The following is an 18,527-nucleotide window of genomic DNA, read 5'->3' on the forward strand; positions in this document are numbered from 1 at the left end:
ATAAAGAGGCCTGGTCTGATCCTGCACCAACACAGAAGAGTGGTCTAGTCAATGTTGCACACTTTGGACCTTCCTTGAGTCAGGGAAGACCTGGCTCCAATCTAAGAGGATTATTTTTCTGTAAGTCCTGGCATCTGACCCAAGTATCTGCCTACCCACATTGCCACCTGCTGACACATTTACATGGTAATAGATGATGGGAGGTTCTGCAAAAACCCTGAACTGTCTTATCTGCAATAATAGAGACCACTTGGAGTTGTAGGAAGTACTATGTGGAAATTGCCATCTGCCCAAGCAGCTTGATTAGATGACATCTGCAGACCTCCACAGAACCAGCTGGTAAAAAACATTTTTCCCAGGGCACTCTGCTCGTCCTTCGGTCTCACACACACAAACACATATGCATGCACGTGCACACACAGACGTGTGTGTATGCACATACACACAAACACATACATGCCCACAGAAATTCCCAGGGTACCACAAGCCCTAAGTATCACAAGGGTGGGCTAGTCCCACAGGATATCTTAAGGGCCATCATTCCTCTCCCTTTCCTTCCTCTATTTCTTTTTCCTCTGCACATGCTAGATTCTTGAATATATTCAGTGGTTCTGCAGACCTGTTAGGAGTCATTTTGTACCGGTACTGGGTCAGTTGCTAAATGAATAGCCCTGAAGACTAGATACTCATGGCTGCCGCCTGTCCCTGGAAAGGCGTTAGTAAAGATTAAGGTGAAGGGAGAAACAAAAAGATGAAGCTAAAGGGAAATGCTGAGACTTTACCAACAGGTCAGAAGCAGCATGGAGATCCCATGGAATGGTTAGCATGTTGGGCCCCAACTGAATTGGGCTGAATTTTTGAAGAGATTTTCTTTCACCTGCTCACACAGGAGAGAGGAGAACCTCTGAGTTAAGATGGCCAGGAAAATCCTGCCACTTTTCATTTGAGATTTGAGCCTCCCTCTCCAAGGCTTCCTTCTTTGTAACCCAGAAGTCTCAGTTTTTCACCCGATCACAGATGGACTCCACCTGCAGCCTCTCAGCTACCTTCAGCACAATCATGCTTTGCTTTTGCGACACCTGCTCATCCTGCAGTGTGGGCTCACTGTCCCACCATGCTTATTTTCTCCCTTAGTCTACCCCTGCCTGGCTTCCCTTCCTTCTACCATCTGGCTTTAGATCCTGGGCCTGCTACTCAAACTACTCTCCTGGAGGAGGGTCAGCTCCCTCACTGTATTATGCATTTACTGCATCTTCTGAAAAAGTTCCAACACTCCATCCATAGACCCTCTTCCTTACCTGGTACTATGGGGAGAAAACTATTTCCAGTCTTGTCATTTGGTGCCATGAAAGATTCACGGCCTCTGGATTCAGCAGGGCCTGAGTGGGGCTTCACAGTCACTCTCGCTGTTCCTCTCCCATCAAACCCTCACCCCCTCCTCAAGCCCTAGTCCCTTGCTACTGTGAGCTGATCTTAACCTTTAGCAATGACAAAAATGGAGATATTTAGGTAGAATCCTCTAAGACCCAGCTCAGGGACCACCTCCTCCAGGGAGACCTCCCTGATAGCCAAGAACCACTCCCTGTGCTGGGTTAAGTTCTCTGCTCTGGGCTCCCAAAGTGGCTTGTGAGACAGCTCATAGTTCATAACATGTATCACACCAGAGAGGCTTTTCACCCTGTTTACTTGTCTTCTGCACAGTGAGCTCGGAGAGAACAAAGACCGTATCTTCTATCTCTGTAGCTAGAGTGCCTGGCACAATTTTGTTTGATGAATGAATGAATGAATGAATGAATGAAGTCTTCCTTCATAGAAACATGGACCTTGACCAGGTGGGTTGCATGGGACACAGCAGTTAGGGATAGTGGCTCTTCCTAAAAGGGCCCATAAAAATCTAGGTGGTCCTGGGAAACAATCTGCAGCATTGGGGTCTGAAAGCACACTTAAGTTGCATCCATCTGTCTGTGACATCCCACAGATTGTTAACCACTCATTTTGGGGGAAGGGGAGTAATTTCCTCCACCATTCTTTTTTTTGCACACAGGTAAATTCACCCTTAGCTTGAAGTCTGGATTATACAACCCCACTACAAGCTGGTGCAAGGCAGATTGTGAAGGTGATGAAGGCAGTTTGTGATTCTCCTCTCCTCTCATTGCAACCTTTTGTTTCACCTGACCAAAGAACTAAAAAACTTAGAATTTCCAAGCTAAAAAGGCCTTACAGATTATCTGACCCAATTGCCTGCCTTTGCACTTGAGGACACTGAGGTCCAAAGAGATTTAAAGCCTGCTCAAGGCACCTAGTTAGTACGAGGGGTGATCTAGAAGCCAGGCCTCCAGGCCTCCAGTCTGGTGTTCTGCCATGCCATGTGGCTTCTCACAGGGGAAGCTTCAGTTACGTCTCTCCAATAGGGGATTTTGTCACTGTGGAACTAGAATTGGGGAGACACTTTTGGATACACCGTCCCAGAGAAGCAGACATGTGGAACGTGCTGAAAGTAGTGCGGCGGTTGGCATTCCCTCAGCCCTTTATGGAGCCGGCCTATCTCAGCAGCAGGTAGAGCTATCTGCTCCCAGCTTGGCAGGATTATAGCTCTTACTGATGAAAGAGAAATCAAGCCAAGCCTGAAAAATGACTTAGCATTTTGAGTGTTGGAGAGACACAGACTAATGGGTTCTCTCCTTATATGTTATATGGTTCAGTGACTTGACTGTACTTCTATAACGAATTGCTCTGGTTGTCCCCAGCCAGGTCTCACCTGTTATCTCTGAGCTCTCTGGGAACACAAAGCCTGACGTGGCTGAGAGTGGACATGTGCTTTGAGTATTATGTCAAGTGTGCTGTGCCATGTCACATGTTTCTCTGTCCCAGGCTCCCACTCAGGGGCAGCCAACGCAGCAGCCAAAAGAGAGGAAGCAGAAGTTAGCAGCTGAGGTGAGAATGTAACGGGGACCAGCATCATGCACCGGTGCCTCCCTTCTGCCAGCTCCCTTTGAGGTCCCGGAACTCCTCTATTCTGCTACACTTTCACTCTGGATGGTCAAATCAGATACTCAGACTTAATGCATCCCACAAGCATTGGGAATGCCTCCTGTGTGCAGGCACTCTTCTGGGCTCTGAGGCTCAGCAGTGAACAAAGCGCCCTGCTAGAAAGTCTAGCGGGTGAAACGACAATACACAACAGCGATGCGATAGGATGTCAGGGCTGTAACTTTTACAAAGAAAATAAACCCTGGAAACAGGGCCTGGGGACAGGGGGCTGCTGCAGCGCAGGTGGATGGGGAAGGCTGTCGGAGGAGGAGGTATTTCAGCAGAGACCTGGAAGGAGAGAAGGAGCTGGCCACGCTCAGGCCTAGGGAAGAGTTGGTGCAAAGGCCCTCCCAGGCCGTGCTTTGGGTGTGTAAGGGCTGGGCAGAGGCTCACATGGCTATAGCCTGGGAAGGCGGGGGGACAAAGGTGAGGGAAGCTGGGGGGACAAAGGTGAGAGAAGCTGGGACCTGTGGGGCCTAGTGGATGAGGGAAAAGAGTTGAGATTGCGAAGTGTGGAAGAGCTGTAAGGGAGTAAAGAGTGACAGGAACTGATTGGTATTTGTAAAGGGTGACCCTGAACACTACAGTTTGTAGCAGCATTATTCACAATAGCCAAAAGGTGGAAAAAGCTCAAATGTCCATTGAGGGATAAATGGATAAAAAAAATGTGGCATATATATACCATAGCATACTATTCAGTCTTAAAAAGGAAGGAGATTCTGACACATGCTACAACATAGATGAACCGTGAAGTCATTATGTGGAGTGAGAGAAGCCCGTCAGACAGGGGGGCAGCGGGAGTTACTGTGTAATGGATGCAAAGATGCAGCCAGCATGATGGAAAAGTTCTGGAGACAGATGGTGGTCACGGTGGTACAACAACGTGAATATACTTAATGCCAGTGAATTATACGCTTAAAATTGTTAAAATGGTATAAATTTTTATCTATCTCTTACCAAAACAAAAGACAAGCAAGAACCAAAGACAACCCTGCCTTGTGTGTGGAGAATCTAGAGAGACAAACGAAAGGATGAAAACGACACTTACAGGAAAGTTGCCAGAATAGGGCAGAAACTCCCACTAACGCCTCATCCGGATGATTGGTGACGTATTTTGGAAATAATGTTGAGCCAGACTCCATATCGAGCCAGGTGTGAGGGCTGAGGGAAAGAAAGTTTATGGTCTGTCCCCTGGAGCCATAGAAAGTTAGATGTGGAAGGGAAGCAACTGAGTCACAGACTGCCAGGTACCAGATCACAAAGATGAGAGGGGAGGGGACCTCTCTGGAGACACACAGGTTTCTGCAAAGGGCCACGATGTGAGCTTAGGTTTCTAACTTGCAGTTTTTTTGTTTTTTAAACACTATTCATTTATTTATTATTGTATTATTATTATTTTTCAGAGACAAGGTCTCTGTCATCCAGGCTGGAGTGCTGTGGCGTGATTATAGCTTACCACAGCCTTGAGCTCCTGTGCTCCTGGACTCCAGTGATCCTCCTACCTCAGCCTCCCAAGTAGCTGGGACTACAGGCGTGCACCACCACACCTGGCTAATTAAAAAAAAATTTTTTTAAGAGACTGTGTCTCACTTTGTTGTCCAGGCTGGTCTCGAATTCCTGGCTTCAAGTGAGCCTCCTGACTTGGCCTCTCAAAGTGCTGGGGTTACAGGCATGAGCCACTGTGCCCGGCTGTTTTTGTTTTTTTCAAATGAAGGGTGAAACATTTTCATTTTAGCCATATTTCACCTTTATAAAAAGGTCAGCCAGGTGGTGAGAAAGGGGTGGACAGGGTGAGTTTTTTCCAGAGATGGGGCCCTGCTATCCTCACAGGGAAAGGAAGATGTGCTTAGGCCTAGTGCTGTTGCAGCCACTCAGCAGTTGCTCAGTTTCTCCATCTTCTAAATGGGTCTGGTTGTCTGTCTGTTGGGGCTGGTCTAGTTGTCTGTCTCTTGGGGTTGTTAAAAGGGTTTTAGTAGACAAAGCTCTGTCCAAAACATCTCCCATGCTCCTAAATGTCTTCCATGCTTCTTGCCACAGTGTGTGAAATGCCCATTGTTAGAATCATTCATTCAGATTACAGGCAGAGGCCAGAGAACCTTCAGGAGCTGCTGGCCATACTGCATTCATTCATCCCTTTATTCACAGTGTGCCAAACTCTACGCTAAACACAGGGTGGTAGAACTAAGACATTCTCTCTTCCCCACAACAGCTATTCAGATAAGGTAAAAAGAGCATGTACTCTGTAGTCCAGCAGAGTTCTTTGAGTATTGGTTCCATTGTATTTTATTCATTCATTCATTTATTTTTTGAGACAGAATCTTGCTCTGTTGCCCAGGCTGGAGTGCAATGACACAGTCTCGGCTCACTGCAACCTCCTGTCTCCTTGGTTCAAGCGATTCTCCTGCCTCAGCCTCCCAAGTAGCTGGGATTACAGGCATGTGCCACCATACCTAGCTAATTTTTGTATTTTTAGTAGAGACAAGGTTTCGTCACGTTGACCAGGCTGGTCTCAAACTCCTGACCTCAGGTGATCCACCCGTCTCGGCCTCCCAAAGTGCTGGGATTACAGGTGTGAGCCACTGCGTCAGCCTGGTTCCACTATATTTTAGCTGCATAATTTTAAACAAGTATCCTACACTCTTTGAGCCTTGGTTTCTTCATCTGCATGGTGGGAACACGGGCAACTTTAAAGTATGGCCACACGTTCTTTTCCGCTCCTCCCATTGATAGGTGAGATCTATTTCCCCTCCTCTTGAATTTGAGCAGCTTGTGATTGCTTCAAACAACAGAGGATGGAGGAAGTGATGTTCTGTGTCTTCTGAGGCTGCATTATGAAGGCAATGAAGCTTCTTCCTTGTTCTCAGGAATGCTGAGACACCACATAAGCCACCATGCTGGAGAGGTCACGCTCATGCTGACAATCCCAGCCTGTGAGTTCTGCCAGCAGTGGGCCAGAAATGTGCATGAAGAAGCCATCCTGTAAACATATCCTCCAGTTCCCTAGATCCTGAGCCTCCGACCATTCTACTACCCAGAGACCAGCTAGTTACATCTGCTCTGCATTGTTCAAACTCCTCACCCATGGAATCTGGGGGTATAATAGAATGGCTGTTATTTTATACCACTAAGTTTTGGGGTGGTTTGTTACACTGATAATCAGAACAAGGTCAATACAATTTTCCTTAGAATTAATATGCATTTTAAATGAAAAATGAAAAACTGTACAATACATCTAGCTTCTTAAAGGGCCCCAATAAGTAGGAGTTTCCCCTTTCAAAAGAAAAAAATCCTTGCTGTCTAGCAGTAGGAGCAGGCATGCTACTAATAACTAAATACAATGTGTAAACATCATAATAGATTTGAAAACCAAATGCAAACCACATCAGTCAAGGCACTCTTTAATTTTGTGAGGATTTGGGACTGTGGGACTATGTCAAGGAAGTCTTCGGAATGAGGAGACATTTGAATGACATGCCGAAAAGCCAGAAGGGTTGTTTGGAGTTCACCAGCAGACAAAATGGGAGACATTCGAGGAACAGTGGAAACAACTTGAGTTTGGCAAAGATCTTGGAAATAGTTTCTCTGCTCCCACCTGGGCTCCTTGTCAGGCCCTCCTAAACAGGGCAGCCAGAGTAGGTCCTTGAGGATGAAAGTTGGGTCCTGTCACTGGGTTCCAACTCCCACAGTTTCCATCTTGCTCAGAGTAAACGCCAAAGCCCTACTGGTGACCTGCACGCGGAGGGACCACACAATTTGTCATCCAACCTGGGGTGCTTTAAGAGTGAATGAGGCCAGTATTAATAATTCTTCCAGGGAAACAGAACAGACCTAATTCAATATTGTCTTGAGTAATCAAGATGTGTGGTCACCTGACCTACATGCTGGCTCTAAAGCCTGTTGTACCTGCCTGATCGCATCTGCCCTGAGCTCACCAGCTCACCCATGCTTACCCTAGTCCAGCCACACTAGCTTTCCTGATGACTCCAAGTTTCTGCCCCAGCCCCTCTGCACCTCCATGTCCCTCTGCCTAGAGTGCTCTTGCTTTGGAGGGTCACACGACTTGTCCCCTTACCTATCTCAAGTCTTCACTCAATGTTATTTGAGTGAAGGGACTTCCTGGCCAACCTATTTAGAGTGGACTCTTCCCATAGTCTTCACTTCTTCCTTGCTTTGTTTTTCTTACAGTATCCATCACCTTCTAATATACTACGTAACTTACTATTTATTTTGTTAATACTTTTGTGCCCCCTCACTACAATACAAGTTCCACAAAGGCGAGGATTTTTGACTGTTTTATTTGCTGCTGCATCCCTGAATGTCTACAACAATGCTTGACACTTAGATGGTGCTTAATAAATCTCCTAAGTAAAAGTAGTTGACTGGCCTCCTTAATGAAATATAGTCTCAAAATGAACAGTTCAGGCAGTTCAGCCTAAGTGTACTGTAGAATGTTTTGCATGAGAGATTTTTTTAAGTTAGTAGCTTTTGAAAACAGCCTAGAGCCATGTCTAAAACAAAATGTATGGCCCATGTTCAGCACAATTTTCTGTTGTAAACTTTCCCTCCACATCTCTTAGTATCATAAATTATTATAGCTGGAAGAAATCGCCTCTAAAATTCTATGATTCTAAGTGACAAGCTCTATTATATCTTTAAAAAATTGCAATGATATATTTTCTGGATAGTCAAGAAAACTGGAGGTCAGGGCAATAAGGGGAAACTGAGGATTTGGACAATTTATGAGTCAATTTCTGAGGTTGGCAGACTGTTGGCATTTCTCCCAATTGCTGTGGGGGGCATTTCAATCCTGCCTCTAGCTGCTGAAATAATACTTCTTCCATTTCTTTAGCTCCCCTCTAAAGTCTGCAGATTCGGGTAGATAAATTGTCAGCAGTCCTTCCCATTTCTGAGGCATTAAGCTTAAATCCTGTTAAGGTTCCTCATATATTAAAAATAAAACTTCTATTAACTTTTCCCCTGTCAGTGCGATCAGAGTTAAATTAATTTTTAACACTTGGGTAGAACAGCAGAAGAGAAATGTGCCCCCAGAGCCAACATGCACAGGCTACTGGTCGGTTAGGGATACTTGAACCATTAGACTCCTGGCAGATGTTGCCCCAACCACTAGGATGTGTTAGGAGGGGCTCCGTTCCCATAGACAGCGCCCATAGGCATTATAAAAGATATTGGTGGCATCCCAGGCTACAGCCATCAGGTCATGTGCAGGTAGATTGCTAAGCAAGACACTGAGCTGTGGCCTGGTGGTAGACCACTGAGTCAGCTGGCCAACCCAGCCTGCCTGGTTTGGTCATGCAGCATCCTCACTCCTAGAGAAGATGCTCTGTGACTCACCCACTGTGCCCAGGGAAATAGCTTGTTTCTGGGGCTGAATCTATGGTGTGTGAGAACACGGGCTCTACACTAGATGTATAAATGAATGTGTTTTCATCATTTAAAAACCAGGAGACCTTGAAGTAAAAAAATAGAAAGAAAAAAGAGCTACTATTGATATTGCACTTACTTTGTCTTGGGCACTGAGCAAAGATATGCATATATGTGTGTATAATATGTCTAACAATATTATATTCAATAGTTATAATTTGTAATTTTATTATATATATATTTATAAAACAGAAGGAGGTTTTCCTCATTGGATCCTCCTTAATACAGTTAAGTATTATTTCACCACTTCTTAGATGAAGAAATTCAGGTCCAGGAACAAAAATTATATCATAAAAGCCATGCAACTGGCAAATGCCAGAGTTGTTGTTTGAACTCATGCCTGTCTGAAGAGAAAGTGAGCATTGTTAACCAAATAATACAAATTATTCAAAATCTCTGATCCTAGGTTTTCCATCTGTAAAATAGGGAAATAGTACCCACTTCACAGGCTTGTTGTGAAAATTAACCAAGATAATGTGTGTAAAGTGCTGAGCACAGAGCCTGGTGCAGAGCTCCATAAATCCTAGCTATTGTAGTAGTAGTAGCAGTAACTAAATTCCCTCTTTCTTGCAAGTCATAAGAAGATCTTTATGCTCAAATTAGTGTTATGATTACTGTGTAAACCATTATGTTGTGTGTACTTTTTGGAGATAATAATAACACCATGGATTTACTCATCAATCCATTCATTCATTTGTTCAGTATATATATTTGTTTAAAGGGTATGGGATTTAAGAAGGACAAGGCATGCACCCTGCCTTCAAGAAGCTTGCAATCTGATTGGGGAGGTCAAACATACACACAAACTAAAATAAATAATAATTAAAGCAATATATGAGCTAAGGGTAATAGGTGAGATTTGAGGAGGGGAGTCACCGTGCTGTAGAGGTGTGGAGGTGAACTGGAGCTGGGGTATAGAGTAAGCAAAATTTGGCCTTTAGGAGAGAGGATGGTCAGGACATCTCATTCCAAAGTCAAGAAAGTGCTTTGGGCACCAGCAGGCAGTCAGTCCCTCACAAATGAAACTTTCATTTTGCAACCTCTATTCTGTGATACACAAATTTGGACAGGAATTCAGATAAAGAGTTTTACAGAGGTCTGATTCGAAATAAGAGCAAAGCACTTTCTTTAAAAAGAGGTATCCTATTTCTTAAGAAAAAATATGTTGAATGCAAAGATTATATTGTTACACTCTACGATAATTCACAGACCACAGCCATTATCACCATCACTGTCAGCATTATGATCATCACCACATCCACTATCCTCCAACTGTCATTATCGCCTCTACCACCACCACCATCATCACCACCACCATCATCACCTCTATCAACACCACCACCACATTAACTGTACAACCAAACCATCACCACCACCACCACTACCACCATCACCATTAACATCACTGTTGCCTCTACAATTACCACCATGACCACCATCATCATCACCTCTACTATCATTACTAATACCACCACCATTATTACCATCACCATCCCTTCTGCCATCACTACCACCTCCACTGTTACCACCAACACTATTATCACCTCCCCCATTGCCATTATCACCACCACCATCACCACCATTCCCTCATTGTCTTATCACCACGACCACTACCATCATCACCTCTACCATCACTACTGACACCATTATCATTGCTACCATCACCTCCACTATCATCATCAACATTATTACTACCACCATTACCACTGCCGTCTCCACCAGGCAAAACTCCTAACCTCTGAGCCAACATGATTATGAAAATCTGCATTTTAAGGCTCACACAAGTGCAAAATGAGTAAGAGATTTATTTCTTCTGCTCTCTAATGTGAGGCCAAGTGGGAGCTGGTCTTGACTCCAAACAAACCTATTGAGAACAACTTCCCCAAACTGTGATAATTTGTTAAGGCCAATGCTACAAAGAAAATGCATTAAGTAACTGGCCTTACTCTGAACCAAGGTTCCCACCTCCTCAAGTGTGTCTGGCAATCTGAAGAAAGATCCAGTTCTTCACAGTTCCAGGAGGTGGGGTGGCAGCAGTGGTGACCATGGAGAGGGGAGCCTGAGAAAGCCTGGCAGACAAGGGCTGTTTCTCTCCCACTCAAAGCAGCCCACTCCCTTCAGGCAATAGACAGCTCTGACTTCAAACCCTAGCCAGGGATACTGCCACATGAGTAATGCCCAGAAAGATTCTATAAATGGTTTCTTTCATCTCCTATTGAAATGAAAGAACAAGAGACAGAGAGTAAAAATGAATTGTATTCCTACTGCAGAGAGTTCATTTGATAAATAATGTATATAGAGTTTGCAGTAATAACGGCTCTTTTCCGATTCAGCATGTGCGGGTGAATTTTGACATACATTCTCTGTATTTCTAACAGACGGTGACTGACTGGTGCCCAGATTGGCATTATGAAAAGCAAGGCAGACTGCTAACATTTGCTGTCATGTCAGAAAGGTTAATCTGGTTTTTCCCCTGAGCTGGAGGCAGGGATCCTTTGCCTTTCAGTGAAGGTGTGGGAGGGGAGGCAGGAGATAGGTGGAGGATTTGTCTTGCTCCGGGCCTAGACATGGGAAGCAAGGTGACACGTGCCCAAGGTAGAGTGACCAGGGAAACTGTTTCTTGAAGGTCTAGCTCTCTGCTACCTTCTTTAACATCAAAGCAAGTCCAAGAGACCCACTGGGCTTTGGAAAGAATACAGAGACATGCACGCAAGGCCATAGGAGGTCCCTTACTCCCACCAAGAAGGAAGAGGCATCAGAATACTGGAAAACCTGATTCTCTGCAGTTGTCTCTCCAGTTAGCCCTTAGGTTTCAAGGGGACAAACACTGAACTCATGCTGAAATATTAGTAATTTGATTATCACATATTACTTTCTGTTCTACCACTAAAATAGTGAGAAGAACTGTGTTTTTACAATGTATTTTGGCTTACAAAGTATCCTTATACATGTGACCTTTTTTAATCCTCACAATAATGAGGCAAGAATTGTTACTCCATCTCATAGATGAGAAAACTGAGGTTCTGAAAGGTTTAGCAACTTGTCCGAGGTGGCAAAGGGATAAGAGGAAGAATTCACTCAAAATATGCTGCAGTTAGGTTTTCTGACTCTAAGACCAGTGCTTTACTACTCAAAGTTACCTCCCTAGAGGCATTTCCACAGAGATCTTGTTGGTATGTGTAAGGGGGGTTGAGGAGTACACACACAGAAACACATGCATGCCCACACACATACATGCACCCCCACACATGTACATGCACGCATAGATGTGTGCACACATGCACTTATGGGTGTGCACACGTACACTCTTGCATGTGCACACGTACACTCTTGCATGTGCACACACTGATGCACCCTTGCATGGCTGAAGCCAGAAGGGCATTCCAAGTAGGAGAGGGCTTCTGCTATTCAGCTTGTTTGCCTTTGCTTCAGTGAAAAATTACTCAAAGCCTCGAGAATCGCTCCCTTCCTGGTCCCAGATGGATGGGTGAAACAACCTGGAAGCCCCAGGAAATGATTTTCACCCTTCAGGGGTCTGCATTTCTGGAGAGTCATGATCCAGTGGCCTTTTTTAGCCACTGACCTGCCGTTGGGGTTCATAGCAGCTGGTGGCTGCAATTTACTGGGACTAAGATTTATAGCACTCAGTGTCCAGGAAGATGCAATTTACCTCACAGGAGGGATGGCTTTTGCCCCCAAGAAAATGTTTTACCTCCCCTGGCTCACCTTTAGATTTAAGAAATCACTCTGAGGGGTGAGAGAGTGTCTAAAATTTTAAATATTAGATTCACTTCCCCCCAAATTAGATAACATTAATGTCAGAGCTGAATCATGGTTTTATCGGGGGCCCTTTCTTAGTTCTCTACTCAAATAACCTACAAGGAACTCTCCATGAAAGAACAGAAAACGAAATCTCTACATCTATCTTACATGTTACTTTCATCCTCCATCTTTGGCTTCGATTTCTTTCTGTGACATCTCTTGGGAAATCTTACTTCTTCATATTTTCAGGTGTTTACTGCTTCTGCTCACTATTTTTTTTTTCTGTCAATTTCCAGTTTTCTTTTCAATGAGACCTTTTCCTTCTACCTCTATGAATTCTTAATAGTTTCCTTCTGATAGTTCCTTATTTCTGCAGATTATTTTGCTTTTCTTCTCACATGTCCTGGGCCTTTGGTTTGTCCTTGCCTTTGCTTTTTCTCTTCCATCCTTTGCAGGGAGGTGTTCTAGGCAGAACGAGGACTTGGGATTGAGAAGAACACTGATGTGAATCTAGGCTCTATCACTTTAATAGCAGCATGACCTTGGCAAACTACTTTCGCTACTCTGCAACCCTGGTTTTCAGATCTGAAATATGGATGTAATATGCCTATAACGTAGAGTTGTTTTGAGACTCAAATGAGATCCTATTTGAAAGCACCTATCCCGGGACCTAAAATGCAATAGCTGTCCAGAGAATGTCCAGTTGCTCGCCTCACTTTCTCCTTTGATTGTAAAATATGTCCACTTCTAGTCCTTTTGGGGTCCAGTAATTTACCTGAATTAGATTGCATGGATGCATCAGGCCACATAAAGGTAGAAGTGTTCCCTATTTGTTGTATGTGGAAGATGACAAACAAGGATGGGTTTGATTTGATGCCGACTCTAATGAAAACACAGAAGCAACTTGAACAATGAAGGAAACGATGAGGCTGACATGAGTCAAAAATCAGTCTTCTCAGGCTTCTTGTGTGTACTGAAAACATTTTGATAAACGGGGAGGGAGAAAAAATCAAAATGTGCTCTTTGGTTCAAACAAGCTGTCATAGCCTGTGAGATAAAGATGTACCCGTCCACAGAAGCCAGCTTCTAGACACACACCCTCATTATGCACACTTTAATAATATACACAGGCATTCTCCGGAGTTCTTATTTGGCAGCAGCCAACACTCTGAGAGCTGATCTTGCTAATTTTGTGTATTTGGATTCTGCAGTAAAACAAGCAGTCTCAATATTTGGGTTCACTGGGAACTAGTTCTGAAATCATAATGATGATTAAGTGTGGGAATGTCCTTGTTGCCTTAAAACTTAGTTAATTCATTCTGACAAGGTGAGTGATGATTTGCAAATCACACCATCCCTATCAATGATAACAACACTCTTCCACCACCACCCACAGACATACAGCAACAAGACAAGGCCAGCTGGTCAGAGAACATGAGCAATGGTTGAAAGGGCTATAGGGGAGGGGCACAATTTGCACCCTGTTGTGGTGGGGTTTTTTGGGTTAATAATCTGCTTTGCCGATAAGATACTTTTTATCCTTTGGACATAGTGAGAGAGCATGTTTTAGAAACTGTTTCTGTAAAATGTCGAATTGTGTTGTACTTTTATTAGAGGAGGAACAGGCCAACAGTAACTTTTGGGAAGTTAGGGGCCAGAGCAGAAGGTCAGTTTTCTCTGAATCATGCTGGAGAAACTCTGCCTTAAAAGATTCCATCTGTTTTTACCCACAGAGAGCCTAGAGCCCCAAGCAAGTGTCCTGGAGACAGCAGGTGACCTTTATATAGGGCCTCATTAGGTTCCTTATACCACTGACTTGGAGGTTTCAACAGGAGCTCCTGATTCCGTTTTCCAGAGATTTCAGTCCCTTCCTGATTTTACTGCGTACACTTGTTGAGTGTGCTTCATAAGTATGCTTTTGCCAGCACCGCCACTCTCTTCTTTTGCCACCCTTTCAGTGTATGAACTTGTCAAAAGCCATGGCATGGGCAAAGGCAGTGTATTTAGCAGTTAAATGCAACATCCAGGAATAAGATCATTTCTGTTTTCTCGCATTGACAATTCTCATTATGTTGACTTTCTTTCTCAGCCTAGATGCCTCTTGATTCCAGAGTACTTTACACAGCTTCACTTATCATATCCTTACCTGGCAATGTCCAAAGTTTGGAAGTGAAGTAAGAAGTTTCCCTTTCTTGTAGCCCTTTTAAGATGTGAAAATGTTTCCTAAAGCTGCTTCATAGCTAATTGTCCAGAAGTGTGGCATATACCCATTTCCATAACAATTATTTGCAAGGAAGAACAGAGTTACCGTCTCTGGTTTAGATTGATCAAGATTACCCCTTCCCCACTAGAGGCTAGAGTAGGAACAAGCTAAACTACTGTCAGACAGTTCGACCAAACTGGGATTCTGCTGCAAGGGAGAAATGAGGGAAGGTTGCTGGGGAAACAACCACAGAATATATGATTTCCAATGGAGTCAATAACATAACTCCATTATCTGCTTTATGTATATAAAGCAGAAGGCTGCCAAGGGGTGATGTTCTTTTCTTCTCTGTTGTAACCTCAGCATTCTTGAATCTGAACCACGAATAGGCTGTCAAAAAGAATGTGTGGCTATCACATAAGCTTGTTAATACTGAATAGTGGATCCCTTGATCCTCACATGACTAATCACTTTCCTCACAGGATCTAAGCCACAAATCTCTTTTCCTCAAAACTTAATAGAAAGCCTTGAACTGAAAGGGGAATAATCAAGGAAGAGAATTATTTGATAATAAGACAAAGCCCAGTTGCATTTAACTCAGCACTTCTGAATGAGGGGCAAATCCATTTTCCTCACCAGGTTAAATAGCATTGAACTCAGCACTTCTGAACGAGGGGCAAATCCATTTTCCCCACCAGGTTACGCAGACATGGGTTAACCTTTGTCCTAGGAGCCCCAGGGCTTCAGAAATTCAATATCCAGAATTAAAGCAGTAAGTGAAATGTGAACAATCTTGAAGAAAAGCAAGAAGCCCATTAATAAAGACAACAGATGATACAAAGCTGGAAGACACTGCCAGCTACAAGGAAGATGAGAAATTGGCCAAAGGGGCTAGAAGAAATAAAGAAGCAGGGACTAGCAATGCGAAGGTCAGGAGTTGCTTGAAAAGACACACACCTCAGGTGTAATAGCACCCAGAACATAGCCATTCAAGCACCCGGGCAATTGCTAGATTGTGCCTTGGACTATTCCTTAACAATTGGCTGAGCAAAGGTTATGAACAGAAAGGTTGTAAGCATAAGTGAACAATAGTTAATGTGAGTTGAGGTCATTTTTTAGAGCAGAAAAGCAGCTCTTTTGAGACTTTCCACTGTCCTATTGCTTTAACAGTAGCCAGAAAACGCTCATTCTAATAGATAGCATTTATTTCTATTCTAATGCCTCCTGCCCCAGCCATCGACAATATTTATTTATTTATTTCCTGGTCTAGTACCCTGGAGGAGGCACTGCAAATGAAGACAATTATTCAAATGCAGGGCTTGAGGAGTCTCACCACCAGTTCGCTGCTAGAGAGTAGGTATTGCCTATCCTGGAGGGGAGAGGAGAGAGGACTGTTAGCTTTCACAGGCACTCATCCTGCCCTGCCTGTTCCTAAGTGGGCACTGAGCCTGAGCAGGCCTGGAAAGCCAGTATGCAGATTCGGTTGTTGGGGTTTCAATTCAAAACATCAATATCCTCCAGCCCATAAGCCAGGTGGCATCCAGGCATCATGGAGAACTGAGCAGGAGTTCACCGACCCTGGCCAGAAGTCTGATAACACACAGCTGTTAAAAAACTCGGCCTATAATCCCAGCTCTACCACTTACTTTCAAGATCTTGGACAAGTTTCCTTCTTTTGGTCTTAGTTTCCTTATCTATCAAATGAGGATAATGATGCTACTGAAACTCCTAGGTTGAAAGAGTTAAAACCAGCAACCCATGGAAACTTTTAAGTTTGGTGTCTGGATTATGATAAGTGCTCGATAAATGCCAGCTATTATTTTGTGCCAGTCAGTGGCACAGAATGAGACCTGATGACAAATGCTTAAGTAGATTTTCAAGCATATTGATCATAAAGCAGCTAAGTGTCCTTATGGGATTTTTTTATGAGGTCTTTCAGAAGTAAAAAGATGCTTGCTTTTCCCTTGGAGTCAGCAGGGCCTTGTTTCCCAGTCTCTTCATCCCTGCAGTCAGGCTCTTTCCAGGTTCTTAGGGTCAAGCCTCTCATGTCTGGCACATAGTAGGGGATCCAGAAATATATGTGGAAGGAAGATGGAAAGGAAAGGAGGAAAGAACAGAAGCAAAGAGGTATCCAGGAGCTCCACCTCCTCCTTGATCTGATGCAGCCTTGCTCATGGCTCCAGGCTAACCTCTAGAACCATCACTGGTCCCGCGAAGGGCAAGCCCAGTGTGGCAATCTGCCCATACTCACCCTAGCTCAGGTCCCTCAAGCCCCCCTCCTCTTATAAGAAGACCTGCTGGTTAATATAACCGCTGATTGATATAACACTCTTGACGTCTAACGGTGGTGTGGAGTAGCTTGAGACAGGTCTTGCTTGGTCCTCACATTTTCATACTCTAAATCTGTTTTACTCACTTGGACCCTGGCTCTGCAACCTTGACCTCCATTCTGCCTCTGCTCTCTTGAACTTGCTCTGTGGAAGTGATCTTTCCTCTGTTGCACTAACAACAGACTTTCAGGAACTGAGCTGCATCACCCTTTGTAGTCATCACACTGGATGCTATTATGTGCCTCTCCATTGATCCTCAAAACAATCCTGTGAATTAAATATTATGAGCCTCATTTTATATATACAGAAACTGAGGCTCATGGAGGTGAAGTGCCTGGCTTAAGACCACACAGCTGGGAATCAAATGCCAGTCTCTGGTTTCAAATCTCATGTTCTAGTCATTCTTCAGCCTCTGCTTTTCTGATGGACACCAACTTGTCTCTCAGAGTTCCCTGAAATGTCAGGGAAGACCCATTGTTCCCCAGTTCCAGATACGTAGAACTCAGTTTATCCATTTGGTTACTTGGCTTCTGTCGAAACTAGGCAAACCTACAGTGCTTCTATCTTCCCAGGAGATTTGTGTGCTGCTGACCCAGTCTTTTTAGGCTTGGAACAAGCACCCCTTGCAAGAGACTGAAGTCCTGGCCCTGGATCTCTGCCCAGTTACTGGGCCCTGCCATCAATGGCCACATTTTTTTCTGGGCCAGCCAGGGTGTCTACCAGCTCCCTATCTGGGGACTCCACATTATTGATCTTTTCATGTTAGGAAATGCTGTTGCTTCTTTCAGATCCCTGATGCCCAGTGTTTGTCAGAAGGATCACCTGGCATTGTCTGGTGCTGTGGACAGCTTGTTCAACCTGCCACGTTGCCTACTGCAACATGCACCTACACATTGCCACCCTCCATCTGGCACGTTTTACACCCAGTAGACAAACTAGCCTGGGTGGGAATCCGGGCTCCCCTTTCCTATTGGGTTCCCCATTAGTATCCAAGCCACTAAGCTCCACATCTGGAACATGAGACTGTCCCGAACCTCTCTGGTCCTTGCTCTCTGGGGTCTGATTAAATTGCGGCAGAGGTAGGAGAAATGGGCCTTAACCCCTGAATCCTCAGAAGACAGGGGCTGGGATTCCAGGGCCTGGCAAATGATTAATAGGCCTGGCATATTAGATTCGACCCATCAGGGCAACATTAAATGTGATTTATGACTTGGTTTTAATTGAGATTTTACTGAATTATTATTTGATGCAGAGAACAGACCTGGACTAATGTTTCTAAGTGTCCTAGAGTCCTGCACTCAGAGCTGGGGGAATGTGGTCTGCTAGAGGGTGACGTCCACTCTCCCAGTGTGGATCAGAAGCAGCTTCTCGATCTGCCCACCCTCCACCTCTCCCACCCCACCAGCAAGTGCCAATCTTGGACTAGTGACAAAAACAAAGCACTTTGCTTTCTGCTTCCTCGTGTTCCTTAAAACCCTCAAACCAAGTTCAAACCACAGGTTGACCTAGTTTGCAAAATGAAACAATGAACTTGATAAAGTTAAAGTATGAGTGACCCCATGGAGAATTTCCATTTTAAAAGAGGACAGAGGAATTAGACAATGCTTAATTACCATTCTAGCTGGCGGATGTCAGCCTAATGGGGAAATGTTCGATGGACTTTGGCACAGAGAGGCACTGAGAGATGGCTACGAGCTTTTGGAGGTATGAGTCTTGAGGCCACCTCGACCCAGGGGCTAGAAAGTGTAGCTGACTTGCTG

General features: G+C 44.3%; 1 protein-coding gene across 1 annotated transcript in view; it reads right to left on the minus strand.

The window, feature by feature from the left end:
* TNR (tenascin R) overlaps window positions 1-18,527 on the minus strand; it is a 270,873-nt gene that overhangs the window by 118,250 nt on the left and 134,096 nt on the right. The window lies entirely within an intron of this gene.

Source organism: Mandrillus leucophaeus, unplaced genomic scaffold (assembly GCF_000951045.1).
Source record: "Mandrillus leucophaeus isolate KB7577 unplaced genomic scaffold, Mleu.le_1.0 Scaffold226, whole genome shotgun sequence".
NCBI classification, from domain to species: Eukaryota; Metazoa; Chordata; class Mammalia; order Primates; family Cercopithecidae; genus Mandrillus; species Mandrillus leucophaeus.